The sequence below is a fragment of the Boleophthalmus pectinirostris genome, unplaced genomic scaffold, assembly GCF_026225935.1.
Source record: "Boleophthalmus pectinirostris isolate CB_2022bp ecotype Guang Dong unplaced genomic scaffold, ASM2622593v1 HiC_scaffold_19, whole genome shotgun sequence".
NCBI classification, from domain to species: Eukaryota; Metazoa; Chordata; class Actinopteri; order Gobiiformes; family Gobiidae; genus Boleophthalmus; species Boleophthalmus pectinirostris.
Window position 1 is genome coordinate 11,419,488 of NW_026571140.1, and position 14,041 is coordinate 11,433,528.

At 40.4% G+C, this 14,041-nt stretch overlaps 1 long non-coding RNA gene across 2 annotated transcripts in view; it reads left to right on the forward strand.

The window, feature by feature from the left end:
- Positions 1 to 14,041, forward strand: part of LOC129409229 (uncharacterized) — a 96,947-nt gene that overhangs the window by 59,402 nt on the left and 23,504 nt on the right. For both annotated transcript variants that reach the window (XR_008632297.1, XR_008632298.1), the window contains exon 2: positions 3,716 to 3,792. This is a non-coding gene — a long non-coding RNA (uncharacterized LOC129409229). The remainder of the gene's footprint in view (positions 1 to 3,715; positions 3,793 to 14,041) is intronic.

Below are 14,041 nucleotides of genomic sequence, written 5' to 3' on the forward strand. Positions count from 1 at the left end.
ATCTCAGGTTACGGCGGCATATGCTAAGCTCTCACAAAACATACACAATGCCTTTGGTGAACAAGGTAGTCGCTGGGCCCCTGGGAGCCAATTTAGAACATGACTTAAGGCGACGCTCTGGAGTCGTGTGAGAGAACGACTGTCTGCTGCTCTGAGTTCTCCTCGGGATGATGACGAGAGACGGAGGGAGAGGGGAGTGGAGAGGGAGAGATAGAGGGGAGGGAGATGGAGAGGGGAGAGATAGAAAAGAGAGACAAAAAAGGGAGAAAGAGGAGAGAGAGACAGAGAGCGGGAAAAGGAGAGAGAGGAGAGAAAGATAGAGAAGGGGGAGAAAAGAGAGACGAAAGAGGAGAGAGAGAGAAAGGAGAGAAAAGAGAGACAAGAAAGAGAGGAAGAGGAGAAAGGAGAGAAAGAGGAGAGAGAGACAGAAAGAGGGAAGAGGAGAGAGATACAGGGGGGAGGAAAGAGAGAAAAAGGAGAGAAAAGAGAGACGAAAGAGGAGAGAGAGAGAAAGGAGAGAAAAAGGAAAGAGACAGAGAAAGATAGAGAGTGAGAGAAAAAGGAGACTGAGAGAGAGAGAGAAATGAGAGAACGAGGATGGAAGACAGTAAAAAAGGAGAGAAAGAGAGGGGTGGAGGAAAGAGAGGAAGATGAGAAAAGGGGAAAAGAGACAAAAAAGACAGAAAGAGGTGAAAGAAAGGAGAGAAAGAGAGAGAAAATAGAGAAAGAGAGAGAACGAGGAGGGAGAAAGAGACAGAGAGAGAAAGAGGAGGAAAGAAAGGAGAGAAGGAGAGAGAGGGAGGAAAGAGAGAGAGACAGGAGAGTAGAGATAAAGAAAGAAAAAAGAGAGAGTGAAAGGGGAGAAAGAGGAGGAAAGACGGCAAAAAGGGAGAGAAAAGAGGGGGGAAGGAAAGAGAAAGAGGAGAGAAAGGGTAGAGAGAGTAACAAAAGATAGAAAGAGGAGCAAAGACAGCAAAAGGGGAGAGAAAGACAGAAAGATAAAGAAAAAGAGAGAAAGAGATAGAAAAAAGAGAAAGAGGAGAGAGCGAGACACACTTGGGTCTGGGTGGCCCTCCTGAAGACCCCCCACATCTGTGCAGCGTCTCCCCCTCCTCTCCTTGTGCAGTACCTTCCAAATATCAAGGAAATTCAAGTCCACTTTCTAAACATTACCATATTAGTAATTGCAGTCACAGATGTACTTTATAGTTGACTGACTAATAATTGATGAAGAGGATAAGGGGATAAGGGTACCTCTCTTACTCTATTGATTATTTGGGATTTTCTAATGAATTTCGTAAAAATACACACATTGGGTCAAATTTTCTTCTATTTATGTATTCGTTTCGATCTCAATTTCAGATCAAATTTTGCAACGTAACATAAAAACAGGACAGATTTGTAATTCCCTTTCGCATAGTTTTCGAGTTGAATTAACGATTTACAATTATTATTATCTTTTTTTCTTTTTCATCAAAAGTCCGGACATTGCAGTGATTCTCGAATTTGCGAAAGAGAAATTTCACTAGGGAACTTTCGGTAGATTAAATGTATGAAACAACACCTACGTATACATAACAACCAAAACATATTTCTGAACATTTTTTGGTATTTTCCACACAAAATCATATGCAGGGAACAGCCATTCACACTTAGGAATAACATCAATATACAAAACAGAAATCTCGACAATTATTATCTTAGCAAACTCCGTCAGGTTTAAGTAAATGTCACAAAGAATGAAAAGTCAACCAGCGAGTTTTTGTCAGCCGTGAGGAAATATGAATTTTAAACAAAGGCAGGTTTTTGAAGTGCGAGTTCATATCCTCTGTGTTTACCTGTGCGTTCCTTCGTACTTTAAAGGGGAGTGGCAGACTTCTCTACACATACTTTGTGTCGACTTGATTATTTTTTCGGAGTTAAGCGCCGGGGCTTCAAGGCTGGATCACATAACAGACTGTGCACTGCTGTGTGGGCTTCACTGGCACTTCGGAGATCAGAGCGTCTTGTTGTGTAAGGTTGATTTTAAAGGCGCGCTATGTAACTTTCCGTACTGTTTGCTCGTCTCCCTGGAGATGCCGTTGCTTTGTCTAGATTGTTCCAGAGTAAGGCGTTGCGTTTGAGTATCTCCGTGGAGTCGCACCCAGGTCAAGTAACGGGTCAGATCTGAGGAAAGGCAAGTCCACTGACAGTGAAAATGGATGTTTTTACAAGATATAAAAACCATAAATTGACCAAAAATCAACAGAAACTTCCAAAAAGGGAAATTATGTTGGACACAGTAGTTCACACATAACAATATATTACAATAACAAAGAGAAATAATAGAAACTGCAATAAAAATGTAAAAATAAGTTGCAAAAAATAGTAAGAGACTACATAAATAGATTTTTTTTAATAACATACTGTGTAATATTCCAGTAATATCTTCATGGAAACAAGTTACAAGTTACATCATCTGTCTTTCATGCATTATTGATAGAGAAACTTAAATTTTGTTATGTAATTCAGAGTATAGTTGGAGGGACTTTTTTTATTTTTATTTTTAACCAAATTTGCTAATTGAGGTATTTGCATTTGACCAGTGGTGAAGTTAGAAGTTTGGGGACCCTAGGTGAACTTGACTTTGGGGCCCTCACTGTAATGCACTGTTTTTTTGTTTTGTTTTGTTTTGTTTTTGTTTTGTTCTTGAGACACGCACAGCTCTATTTTTATTTATTTATTTTTTATTATAGTGGATTGGAAACTTGTCTTATTAGTTAGATTGCCTACTAGAAAACCAGAACTGAAAGTAGTTTTATTTTTTTGCTAGTACAGTTACATTTTTGTTTACATCTATTACATATGATTATTATTATTTTTCTTATGATTATTGTTTAAAAGTAAACTACTCTTATTTAATGTCATATTGCGAGAAAATCAAATTGCTCTGGTTGGGAGCCCCTCCAGGTTTGGGGGCCCTGGGCAGCCACCTACTTTTTCTTAATGATCGCGCCGCCTCTGCCTTTGACCCATGCTTGCGAGGGCACCCTGGGGACCCATCTTCAAATCTTTACCTATAGCTTCATGTTCAGGAGTAGTTGTAGTACTGACCTTTGTTTTAAGTAATTGACAAACCTCAAGTTACCCACACATATTTTGGGAATTGAACCTCAAACTTTGTAGCTATTATTAAAAAAAAAAAAAAAAAAAAAAGAAGAAGACATATTTCTAGTCGCTATATTACTTGCCATTACTTTTCCAAATGTTTTTCTTTTTTGATTTTACGGCTCCATTCCGCCATTTGTAGACGTGCATCCGACATGATTTAAATACACAAATTTATTCTCAGATCACTCCGACACCTGTTTTTAATGTCCTATTGCAACTTAAACCTATTAGAAAATCATTACCTTCTGTTGTATTTACATCTTTCAATGCCTCCCTTTTCTATTTTATTATCTCTTGTGTTCCATGACAAAACCTGAGCGCTAAAATGATCAAATGAGTCTCTATATTACGTTCCCAAACTCTGAACCCAATATTAAACGTCTCCGAGACTGACACAGACCATCGCGGTTCATATATTTGTTGATTACTTTTGCATGTGGTGAAGGGAGGAATTCGCAAATGAAAACGTGGCTTGATTCTTTGAGTGCATTTATTGCCAGTGTGTAACAAACTTATCAAGCTTCAAAGATGTCTAACTATATTTTTTGGGTATTTTTTTTTCCAGATCTGAAATCATCTCATCGTCTTTCGCTGTCTGCAGAGCTTTTCGGTTGACATCTGGAGAAGCTGGGTTCTTCACAGGTACCGTCACAGCAGTTCATCAGTAGCTAAAGAGAGGAGAGGATATTAAACATGTCAAAACCACAGTCACAAACACGAAATGAAGTCTTTTGTTAGATTTGTTTATCGCAGAAATGTCCGTCGAACCTTCTTTTGGTGGCACTGTTCGGAAGTCAGTTTCTTTAGTCTATATGTATTTTAAATTAAAGGTGCGTTGTGTAACTTTTCTCGTGGAGGGCCCGTCAGATGCTTTTCTCTGTGGAAATATTATTGTGTTTTCTCTTTCTATCTTCATAAAAGACCAAAACAAACCAAGTTACAGGTCAGAACTGTGAAAAGGCGACCCCGTTTACAGTCAGGATGTCTGTGTTTCTAGGTATTTTTGAGCTATTAAACCACCTGTAACTGAATAAATGTAAGATAGAGCTTTTTAATGTCGCACTGTGGAACATTCCAGGCAGAGCAATGACATATATCCATAGAAACAATCAGGTGATGGACCCTCCACTAGAAAGTTACACAGTGCACCTTTAACTTTTGTTTAAGGTTAAAGGTGAGTTTTGTAACTTTTCGGATGGGGTTTGTCACCTACTTTGTTTGTCGCCATGGAGATTGCGTAGCCTAGAATTTTCCTCAACATGGCAATGAAATTTAGTTTCATTTTTTTTCAATTATAGGTGATTTTATTGATTTTAAAAAAAAAAGCAAACAAACAAAAACAAAACATCAATTAGTATTTGAAGTCACCTCTCCAAAAATCTGGCCTGTCTCTGTGTACTTAGATTTAGGTTTAATGCTATATTCTGGAACATTTCAGGCAAAGTGGTAACATATTCATGGAGACAATGAGACAGACACTCCACCAGAAAAGTTACATAATGAACCTTTAACCTTGTGTTAGCACACCTTTCTATTTTACTGAGCAATTCATTTTTTTTTTTTTTAATTAATTTTCTAATTCACTTCGTACTAAAAAAGTTAGAATTCTCAAAGTTAGACTACAACATACTATACATCTCATGCTATAAGTTCATAATTAACTTTTTACTACTTTTTCCATTACTTAGCTGGAATAAACTTCTTCTTGACTTCCTTGTAATTGATTGAAAAGTGTGCTATTTGTGAAAGAAAACATCTTTTTATGTTCACCAAACTATAACAGATAAGTTTAGATTACTGACAGCTCTGTGAGTGAGACACAAAATATGTGGGTATAACTATCTAAAATAGAAAAAAGCCAAAAAAAATCCCAGCGTTGACGCATTTGATAACATCTTTACCATCTATGTACTTGTCCCTTCTTTCACCAAGCCTCTTCAAAACACAATCCCTGTTCTCCGCCAATATGGAAACTATTACGTTGTATGTTATTCTTCATTACACCAGCAGGAATTCAACTTCGCGAGCTACTCCCTCTCACGCTCAAACCATCTCTCAAAGCGCGTGTACAATTTAACTATAATAACTCTAATATAAAATTATCAAACCATCACTTTTATTGCTTCTAATACCGGTGAAAAGTTTCCATATGAGCCTGTCGCGATGCCAAGACGCCTTCATGTCGTTTCTTCGTAACACGGTTTGACAATGAGGGGACGGAGTTGACGTGGCTAACAGGTGCGAGCGATTTACGGGAGGGCCGGAGGAGCGCGGAGGGACGGGGGGGATCGGCTCGTCTCGTATGGGGGCCGGGGTGAGTGATGGTGGGGTACGCGACAGGTAGACGAGAGGGTGAGGCTGGATGTCTCACTTGGCGCGCTCGCCTATAATCAGTGGTGCTGTCTCCGTACTTTTATGTGTTCCCAAACTGTCATTCACGAAATATATATATAGCGCGGAATAACGTTTTTTTGATTTTTAGTTTTTCAAATTAGATAACAGAAAGAAATTAACTTCTCGAAAAATGAAAAAAAATATATATATAATTGAAGGTGTATTATGTAACTTTTCGATTTGGGTCCTCCATCTGCCTTTCTCCATGGACATGCTATTGCTTTGGAATGTTTCACACCATGGTATTAAACCATTCTATCTTCCTGGAGACCAAATCAGGCCAAGTTACAGGTCAGATCTGTGGAGAGGCAACCCTGCTTGCAGATTTTCAAAGTATTTTTGAGCTATAAAACCACTTATAATTGAATAAATGTAAGGTAGATCTGTTTAACGCCGTACTCTGGAACTTTTGAAGCAAAGCAATGGCATATCCATAGAAACATGAAGTTGATGGACCGCCGAAAGGTTACATTTAAATGAAATAAAATACATTTGGCCGTGTACATTTTGCACCCTCGTTTTATTGACGAATTGAGATTGGGTCGTCCAATATAGATTGTAATGTCAAAGGAGTCGAAACTGCTTATCATAGTCAATATATCTACCAATATTTAACAAATCATTGCAATTTGGACCCATTAAACTCTAGCCAGGCTGCGCCACCTAGTGCCTCCGCTCAATTTCATTTCTCTCCAGTGACTAGGTCAGGAATCAGAATACACTAGACGGTTCACAAAAACCCTGAAAGTGCAATCAGCCAATCAGAGAAGAGCCATACATTCTGTGTTGGTAACAATTCCCGAGTATTTAAAGGCGGAAAGAGAATGTTTGGGCAATTTTATCAAAGGGAAAGACGTTATTCCCCTTCTTCCTATGGGATTTGTCACGACCAAATAACAGTTATTGGCTAAGTAAAAAAGTACCCACCTACCGTCGAGCGAATGAATCCTAATACTGCGAGGTCAGACGGTTTCCACAAAGTGAAACCGGCTGATGAATCAGACTAATTAAACTCAATACATGAATAAGAATTACCATGCATCTGTTCCACACACTATGATGGGTAGAGTTTGCATGTCATATTCTAAAATCCCTATAGGACAGGTTAGAAATCAATGGTGGATTTGCTGTGTAACTGTCAGATTGCAGATTTCTTGACCTGGTTTACAGTTAATATCTCTGCAATTACCGGGCCTATCCACATGAAACAAAAACTGGCCCGAAGTTCTATATATATCTTCCCCGTCAGTATAATTAAACAAAAGTGGAATTATTTGATCGCCTCAGAAAGTGGTGCTATTATTCAACTTAAGATATGATTGCTGGCAGGTGAAAGGACTTTAAACTATAAGATTAATTTGACAAGTTTGTGGAGCTGATCCCAGAAAAAAAAAAAAAAAAAAAGATAAAGGTTCAACATTTGTGGATTAATTTTCGAAATATGTGAATCTCCCATAGAATTATAGAGAGTTATTGCACTATAACTTTTCGGTTGGGGGTCTGTCACCTGCTTGTTTCTATGGAGATGTCATTGCTGTGTCTGGAATGTTCCACGATATGGCATTAAATAACTGGACTTTACATTTATTCAATTACAGGTGGTTTTATAGCTCAAAAATACTGAGAAAAACAAAAAGAACTGACTGTGAGCGGGGTCGCCTCTCCACAAATCTGACCAGTATCCTGGTCTGGTTTGGTCTCCATGAAGATAGAAAGGTTTAATGTCATACTGTGGAACATTCCAGACAAAGCAATAACGTCTCCATAGAAAAAAAAAAAAAAAGTTACACAATACACCTTTACCACGAACGCAACGCCTTCATCCCAATCCTGCTACTTTCTAAAAATACTTATTTAGTTGTACTGCTGTATTGTCTCCCCTCCCCTCTCATATAAAACCATACATATCTCTCTCCTTCTTTTTCTTTTTCGTCTCCATCCAGTAATTACTCCTCCTCTCCTCTGCTCTGTTTTCTTTTAATTCGCCGCAGACAGTCGTCCAGAGAGCCACTTTTGCAGAAATAGAGAAAGAGAGGTTGGGGTCAAGTCGGTTTGTAAAAATTGATTGCTTGTAAAGTACTAATCAATGGAAACCTTTTCTCTTGGAACTGGAAAATTCATGTTATAACATTTATTGAAAAAGATTCCGGCGTGGTTGGGGATGTGTATGGCAGCTGTCCCCCGGCCTGTGTAAAACATCAGCTTGTATATAGATGCATGTTTAACTGCGCGCGTTAACTTAAAATAGGACTATATATACAGGGGAAGGGTCCTTAAATGTCAATAATAGTGGTGTTTAAAGAGAGTTGTGTGGCTTTAAATAAGTAAATGCATACATACATACATAAATAGTAAAAAAAAAATATGGTGTGAAAAGGCAAATTTAAAAGGAAAATAGTAAATATGTGAACTCAAGCAAAGAAACAGATAGCTATTTTTCTACCTTAATAAATGTTGTGCAAGTAAACTGTCCAATTTATGCACCAAGTAAAGCACAAATGCAACAAGTAAAGGTGCATTGTGTAACTTTTCACATCCGTGTTTCTATAGATATGTCATCGCTCTGCCTGGAATGTTCCACACTATGACATTAAACAGCTCTACTTTACATTTGATTGTGAGCTGGGTGGCCTCTCCACAGAGCTGACCTGTAACTTGGTCAGGTTTAGTCTGCATGGAGATAGAAAGGTTTAATGTCATAACATTCCATGCAAAGCAATAACGACGGCGACAAATTCGACGGAAAAGTTACACAATGCATCTTTAAATAAATGAATAAATAAACTGAAAAAATGCCACAAATAAATTGTTAAATTTATAAATGAACTGAAAAAACTCAAAATACTTTAAATTATGCAATGATATTTTTAGACCAACCACAAGTTGGAACCAGCGAGATTTTGGTTTTAGGGTTCTGATTTTGTGTTTATGCTCATTTGAAAAAAGATTATAATAATATAAAGAATAATAAAATAGATAAATACATTTGAAAAACTGGTCACGTCCACAATTTAAATTTTAAAATGGATTTTCTTGCCAGATTTTTATTCCCTTCCTATAAAAGGAGCAGTCTTGGTATTTAGAAACACATGACCAGCTTCAGTATTTAGCAGTCCTACATACAAGAAACTCGTCTTTTCTAAACTCTAAAGAATAACCAAATTTACTTGAGGCCTTGGCATGTTCTCATGCCGTTTCTCAAAATAAATAAAATAAATTAAAAACAAAAAATGTACAAAAACATGTCTATAGAATCATAACCGCACAATCACGTAAAGGCCAGCGTGTACCATCAAATACAGTGTTTTTTACACGCTTTGTAATCAGCGTGTTGACTTTCCTACATTACCCAGAATGCCGTTTGATTAAGGTCATGAACTTTGAGTGTCTTGCTCTAATTTGGAATGAATAGGTTGTGTTTGTGAATGACAAAGCCACACCTGTTACACAAAGAAAGCCTGACTCCTGCTGCTATTGTGTTCGGAACAGTCACTTCTCCTCCAGCACAATGCCGAAGTATAGATTTAAAAGGAGATACGCCATAATATAGATGACAAATGGAGATTTTGATTCATTGAAAAAAAAAAAAATGGGGGAAACAAACTATACAAAGCTTTTCCTTTCTGTATACTGTATAATACACTTTTTGAAATGTAGTCATATAAAAATGCATCTTTTGTTTTGATTGGTAAAAGCAAAATGCACAAAAGTAAAATGCAACCAGTGAATCTAAAAATAGTGAAAGTGTGAGAATTTCCGTGTTCAGTAGTTTGTATATTTTGCATATTTCCTGTCATTCCAAACACACCCCTGTTGGTTTATGAAAGTGAACAAATTATTCTAAAAGCCAGTGTGCTGTTTTTTTTTTTCCTACCTATTTTTTAATCAAATCTAAAGACCAAACTGTACCATATGGATAGTAAAAATAAACGCTTCCATTTGATCTTTCTTCCATAAACAGTGAGTGTAAAAAAGGAGGCGTTGGAGCCTGGGTGGAGGTGCAGAAGGGTCCGTTCTCCCCCCGTTACCTGCAGTGGAGCTGGGTTAAGATTGTCGTGTTGCGTGGCCTCCTCCTGCTGGTCTAAATAAGGCGTGATTGGCATCTCGGTGTCTGTGGCTCCTGACAGCCTGCCCGTGATGGAGGAGTGGCAGACTTGGTGGGAGTTAATGATTATAATTATTTAGCTTTTTTTACATTGTGGGATAATTATTTAAGAGGTTCATGTAGTCATCGTTGTAATCAGTAAAGAGAGATTACTGAAATCCTCATGCCAACAGATGGCACTTGGCTGTTGTTGTTGTGTGTGAAACCCAGATCTGCTCTATGAGGAAACATGGTGTTTCATACATCAGTGTTTGAGAAGAGCTCGTGCATTTGAAAGACTGGAATGAGAAGAGCCATTGGCCAGCACACTGGCCCACTAACACACATTCTGTCCACTCACACAAACACTGTCCACTAACACACATACTGTCCCCTCACTGTGCAGGGATAACACAGATCCTGTGGGGCCCCAGGGGGTCCACACACACACAGTCACACACACAGTCACACTCACACAGTCACACACACAGAGCCTCAGCGCAACACAAACAGTAGACCAAAGAGAACTGACCCTAAGACTTTACCTTTTAGCACCAGTGTGGCCTGCCACCCAGCCACACACAACCCATCCACGCCCAGGGGCTCACAGGGGACTCACCCAGTGGGAGACCTGCCCCATCCACAGGATAAAAATCTCTCCACACGGGGTTCACCCAGTGGGTGAAACCTCCACAGGTCTCAAACCCTCCTCACAGCAGCCCAGTGTGTGGCTCTTGTGAAAGTGCTGTTGTGATAAATGATGGAGACCCACATGAGTGTGGAGTAAAGCTCTGGTGCCCGGGTCGACAGAGGAGAACACCATGCAGGCCGCTGGCCTACATTCCTCACTAATTGTATAATTGGAAAAGCTCTCCAAATGAGCAAGCAACCCCCCTCCCCTGACTCACTTCACACCCCCTCAGCACACATACACATGTACATGTACATGCACGCCCTTCAAAGCAAAGCACAAAAGAGCATTTGGGGAATAATAATAATTTCAAAAAGAGTCCATTATTAATCCCACACACTAGCTCTGGCAGCAGCTAGGCTAGTTAGCACACAGGCTATGCTGCGCACACCCAATGTTATTTCAATTAAGTCTTCATGTCAGCTAAAGAGCAGGTAAAGAAGTGAACTGTACTTGTATGTCTCTGATCAGGCCCAGAGCAGACCACTGTGCACCTGCTTCACCCTGAGCACAGCACATGGTCAAATGAGATTCACATGTTTATGTCCTGAGCCACATTTACATGGACAGAGACAGCGCTCCTCCTCCCCTCTTCCTCCTCCCCTCTTCCTCCTCCTGTGTCTAACAGGATTGTGGGGTGCCGTTAAAACGAAGCCGTTAATTAATGCTATTGATCAGCAAAAAAATTGAGGCAAATGTGATTTGCATACAGCCTGAGTGATCAATGCATTAACCGATTTTTTCTCCCTCTGAAATCAGATTTCCTGAGTTTTCAAAGTGAGAGAGAGAGTTCAGACTAATGTGGATCGATTAGCCTCCCTCAGACAAGAATACAAAGCGTTTTATTAGCCGCTGAAGGGTGAGCCGTCCAGACACAAGACATGCTTTAACCTTAGGTTTTTACGGCTTACTTGAATAAGAACACAGAGCTGCAGCCTCCGCCTCTACAGCTCTTTTAAACACTGCCTTCTTCACATCTTCCTTTGCACATATTGTAGATCTGCAAACATGGTAATAAAGTGATATTTCTCCAGGGCCAAACAAAATCTGTTTTCTAAAAGGCACCGGTGTAAAAAAGCAGAAGAATAAACATGACAACAACAACAACAACAAGGGCACGGAAACACGCACCAAACACAAGAGGTGTTAAAAAAGCAATATGTTGCTTTTCTCTCTCTCCCCCCTCCTCCGTCAAGAGCAGCTTATTATAGCGTATTGATTTATAAAGCTTTAAATGTGATCCTCCATGTCCAAGTCAAGGGCAGGGAGTGAACGGGAGTGAGGGAGGAGACAAGAGAGGAGAGGAGGAGAGAAAGAACATACGAAGGAAGAAAGAAAGAGAGAAAGAGAGGAGTCCACGACATGGGGAAGTGGCAGCAAGGCATTTTCAGAGGCGCTCGGCAACACAAAAGGGTAATTGTTTTAGCCCAGATGTTGCTTTCGCACAACAAGCAGGATACAATGTTCCTACTGAGCTGATGAGCCCAATCAGTGAAATGATTAAAAATTGATTTTGTCCCTGTAATTACAGTATGTAAACTACTTAGCCGGGATTGCAAAGGAAGTGATTTTCTAATTACGTATATACTCTGGTGTCTAATGATTGGTTTTTTGAAGTAATGAAGAGAGGGTCCTAACGACTCCACTGTGTTCTGTTGTTGGGGGGAGGTGGGGGAGGATAGTTAGGGCAAGGCAGCAGGATACAATGCAAAAAGAAAAAAAAAAAAAAAAGAAAAGAAAGGAAAAATGACGATGCGAAAGGAGGGAGGGGTGGATGCAATTGAATTTTTGCCAGGGTAACACACGCTAACACGCGCTGACACGGGAGCCCTGCGTTGTTTGTTAGCGTGGGATCTGGAGGGGTAAATGGGGGCCGCGACTTCTCATGGGGGAGGCCGGGTCCGGACCAGTCCCGGCAAATGTGGAACCGGCAATTAGATAGAGCCCGCTTCCCCTGGGAACCAGAGGACCAGGATGTACCGCGGCGGAAACGTTAGAAAAGCCGTTAGCGTGAAGACCTGGGACCAGAAAGAGTACATTTCATTAATGAGACAAACACGCAATTCAACAATTACAGTTCTGAAAATAGTTCAGACCACGAACTACAAGGTTGCTAGTCCAAACCTCACTACCTTCAGTGCGTCCAAGACAAAAAAAACAAAGAAACAAACAAAACAAAACAAAAACATACAAATGCATAATTTTTCGAGGTTATTTTGGACTAGTTTATTGATAATATGTGTTCACCCACTAACCAGAAGGTTCTCAGTCCAAACCTCAAACCAAACTTCAGTGCTACTGTCATTATGTCCATTGGCAAGACAAAAATAAAATAAAAAACAGTTCTGACAAATGTGGAACTGGCATTTAGACTCAGTGAGAGCAACATGTAGTTCAACAGTTACAGTTTTGAAAATAGTTTACACTAGGTTATTAATAATATGTGTCTGGCCAGTAACCAGAAGGTTGCTAGTTTAAACCTCACTTCAGGGCCAAAAACAAAACAAAACAAAATAAAAACAAAGCAAAAACTAAGTACAAGTTCACAGTATTCTAACCAGTCCTGGCAATTGTGGGGCCGGCAATTAGACCTCACTTAAGCAGTACTGCTATTGTGTCCTTAAGCAATACACTTCACCCACATTCTAGTTGCAACATATGTGGTTGTGATAGGAAGGCATCCGGCATTAAAACTGCATTAAAAAGTGTATAATGGTTTTCATTAATGGCTCAGTTGTCAGTATCAGTTCAATGTAGTGCTGTGGTCAAGACCCCGCTAATCGAGACCAAGACCTGTCTGAGATCACAGGGACCGAGACCGCTGAGGGTTGAGACCAAGACAAGACCGAGACTTTTAAAGGCCGTGCCCGAGACCATGGACCATCTAGAGATCGAGTTTGAGACAAGACAGAGTCCAAACGCAGTCGAGTCCAAGACAAGACTGAGTCCAAACGTAGTCGAGTCCAAGACAAGACTGAGTCCAAACACTGTCAAGTCCGAGACAAGATCGGGTCCAAACACGGTTGAGTCCCAGACAAGACCGAGTCCAAACACGGTTGAGTCTGAGACAAGGCCGAGTCCAAACACGGTCGAGTCCCAGACAAGACTGAGTGCAAACGTGGTCAAGTCCGAGACAAGGCCGAGTCCAAACGCGGTTGAGTCCAAGACAAGACCGAGTCCCAAACATAGTCAAGTCCCAGACAAGACTGAGTCCAAACATGGTCGAGTTCCAGACAAGACTGAGTCTAAACACGGTTGAGTTCAAGACAAGACTGAGTCCAAACATGGTCAAGTTCGAGACAAGACCGAGTCCAAACACGGTCGAGTCCCAGACAAGACCGAGTCCAAACATGGTCAAGTTCGAGACAAGACCGAGTCCAAACATGGTCAAGTTCGAGATAAGACTGAGTCCAAACATGGTCGAGTCCCAGACAAGACCGAGTCCAAACACGGTCGAGTCCCAGACAAGACCGAGTCCAAACATGGTCTAGTTTGAGACAAGACCGAGTCCAAACACGGTCGAGTCCCAGACAAGACCGAGTCCAAACATGGTCAAGTTCGAGATAAGACTGAGTCCAAACATGGTCGAGTCCCAGACAAGACCGAGTCCAAACACGGTCGAGTCCCAGACAAGACCGAGTCCAAACATGGTCTAGTTTGAGACAAGACCGAGTCCAAACACGGTCGAGTCCCAGACAAGACCGAGTCCAAACATGGTCAAG